The sequence below is a fragment of the Dasypus novemcinctus genome, chromosome 12 (genome assembly GCF_030445035.2).
Source record: "Dasypus novemcinctus isolate mDasNov1 chromosome 12, mDasNov1.1.hap2, whole genome shotgun sequence".
In the NCBI taxonomy this organism is placed as follows: Eukaryota; Metazoa; Chordata; class Mammalia; order Cingulata; family Dasypodidae; genus Dasypus; species Dasypus novemcinctus.
This window is the reverse complement of record NC_080684.1, coordinates 47,543,597-47,546,586: the sequence shown is the minus strand read 5'-3', so window position 1 is coordinate 47,546,586 and position 2,990 is coordinate 47,543,597. Positions and strand designations below refer to the sequence as shown.

At 42.0% G+C, this 2,990-nt stretch overlaps 1 pseudogene; it reads right to left on the bottom strand.

Annotated features, from left to right (window-relative positions):
* Positions 1–863: 863 nt before the first annotated feature.
* On the bottom strand, positions 864–1,712 carry LOC101444344 (alpha- and gamma-adaptin-binding protein p34 pseudogene; annotated as a pseudogene).
* Between the last annotated feature and the right edge of the window lie 1,278 nt (positions 1,713–2,990).

The following is a 2,990-nucleotide window of genomic DNA, read 5'->3' as shown; positions in this document are numbered from 1 at the left end:
TCCCACCTCACCCACCCTTTAGCGTCTCTTCTTTGGCCATAATCTCTGTTGCGTTTTCAAAGAGGAAGAGGGGAAGCAGTTTGTTGTGAGGGTACACTGTATGACAACACAGCTCTGACATCTCAGGTAGCAGGGGGAGAACTCTTAAGGGAGAAGAGCTTCTTCATGATAATGCTACTGCAAAAATCTTGGTATATGATCACATATTGTTGCCATGGCTCCTATAGGAATTATTTAAGGTTCTTTCTTTCTCTCTTCCACACACACACCACAACTCAGTAGAGGGGTTCGTTTTAACCATACCAGAGTAAAAAAAATTCACACTGGTTTTTCAGTACTTTCCAATATGAGCTCAGATGCAATATATACTTAATATGAGAGGCCTAGAAGCTTTTTTTTTTTTCAATTTAAAGACTAACCTGGGGACCACCGAATTTGGCCCCACCTACGCTACAGTGCAAATGAAATCTGCAGCTGCCTCATTTCTTCCCATCAAAAGCATCATAAGTCACAGCATGCTTCTTGGAAGCAGAAAGACAACACTGCAACCAGAAAATCCAGAACATTCAGGAAAGGGGGCACAAGCTCTGCGATAACCAAATTTGAATGCAGGGAAGGCTATTTACAAGGTTGACTCAGAATGGCTAGGTGGTTTTCTTCTTCTTTAACTTGGGCAAATTATACAACCCCTGCATCTCATTCTACCCCCATTCCTAAAATAAAAGTGTCACTCTTGATTGTCATTATACTCCTCATTTTCTTTTAATAAGCCAAGAGAAAAAAGATTCCTTAAAACCCTACTAAAATCTAAAATTAAGGAAAGCCTATAAACAAGTCCATTGGTTAACATGATGATGGGAATTTCAATGAAATATAACTGGGTTGAGTAGGGAAGTGTCTTTCATTTCTTTTAACTTTGAAAACAGCCTTTCAAAATTCTCCAAATCTCCTTCTCCAGTAGTAAGAGCAGCTAATTCTTGAATGTTCAGATCTATCATGGAATCCACAGTACTATCAACGTGGGTGTCTGCTTCTGAGATGCACCACTTCGATGATCCAAGAGGGATTCACGCTCTTTGCTGCTGGCGAATGGGGCTGTGCTGACTGACCTGTCTCTGCTCATCCAATGGTATGGTTTGCTCCAGCCAATGAGCTAAAAAAGCTAATGCCTTGTTTCCTGTCATTCTTCATCACTATATTGGACCAGACATTGGCATTCAAGTCTTGAAAAATTTGCTTTATTCCTGTAGATTCTGGAAAGTCATCCTCTTCCTCAAGTAACTCCTCTGGACCAAGACTTATCAATTCAAAGCCATGCTTGGTGCATCATTCTTGAGCTTTTTTGCCAGTTTACACTATTTTTCAACATTCTATTACAGACCAAGATCATCACCTCAGGTAACCATGCTTCTGCCATTGGAAGCCAGGAGGGGACCCTATCAAGATTGATTTTTTTGTGCTGTCAAAGGATACCATAAAGCTTGGACATGGTCTGCCATCTCTGCAGTGATGGGAAGTTTGTTTGGCACCACATGAATTGTATCTGCTGCATAGTATTTATTATCAGTAGTCCAGAGATGAAATCTCACAGCATCGTTGGAAGTTACTTGTGCAGTAAGAGCTTCTATTTCAAGTCTATGGTAAACCAGCCGGTCCCTGGTGAAGGTGGAGGAGCAGCTGGTGACAAGCACACAGGGTGCACTTGCAGCCATCGCCTTGCTCCCGTATAGCTTATTTTAATGGATTATAGACTTTGTGAATGCCTATTATTATATTTTGTGGTCATATTTTCCCATTCTGTCATGTAAGAAATTCTGGTTTGATTATCTTATCTCCGAAGATGAAAATATGGTGGCCTCAATTTATGAACTGATTTGAATGCTATGCTTACAGACAAGCGGAATAAGGAAAGTTCATTTACTGGAAGGAATCATAGGATACTTTATAATGGGCTCTATAGAAGAATTTTAGATTTTCTGCTATTTTGGAATTCACTCAATTAATTCAACAAATATTTATTGAGTGTCTACTACAAGCCAAGCATTGTAGGTACTGAGGATTTGGCAGTACTCAAAACAACCCCAAGCTCCTGCTCTCATGAAGTTTACATAACAGCAGTAGGAAGGCAGACAATACATCAAAATAAATAAATTAGTTATACATTACATTAGACAAGGATGCACGCTGTGAAGGAAAATAAAGCAGGGAAAGGAATGAGGTGTGGAGGAAGGGGAGGTTTGTAATTTAAATGGGAGTGGTCAGAGAAGGTCTCACTGTGAAGAGAACGTCTGAGCCAAGGCCTGAAGGGGGAGAGGGGGAGAGCCCCGTGGTTATTTGGGGAGCGTTTCAGCCCAGTGGGAACAGAGGGTCCCCGGTGTGGCTGGACCAAAGTGGGAGAAGGGAGCTCAGCAAGAGCTGGGTCAGAGAGAAAAGCGAGGCGGGGAGTTTTAAGTCAGCGTGAGGTGGGCAGTGGAGGGCCTTTCTTTGAAAAAGGACCACCTTAGTTGCTGGGGAGCTGGGAGTCCAGCTAGGAAGCTGCTGCACTAAAGCGGGGAGAGACGCCACTAGCGTTAACTGCAGTGTGGACGGAATCCACTGTGTGGGTGCACTTGAGAATAGCCTGGATGCAGCATTTGTCATGCCATCGAGCTCTCTCGTGAACCTCGTTAAGTCCTTGTACATCAGCCTCTGTGACACGCGACATGTCTCTATGTGATGTGGAGGGAATTTCATAGAAAAATAGTCAAAATATCAAAGCTTACTGATGAATCTTAAAATTCAGAATAAAATATTTTGCTTTATCCCTACTCTGATGATACTTTCACTCACTCACAATCTAAGATGTTATCTCTGGTAGAATTTAAAACAGTGGTTAAAAGGAGCATAGTTAGGAAGTCCACAGGAGTGTCTTTTCTTTGAAAAATCTGCTTCCCACCAATCCTCATGTAGCTGGCTTTTTCTTGGCAGTCAGGTCTCAGGTCAAAATCTCC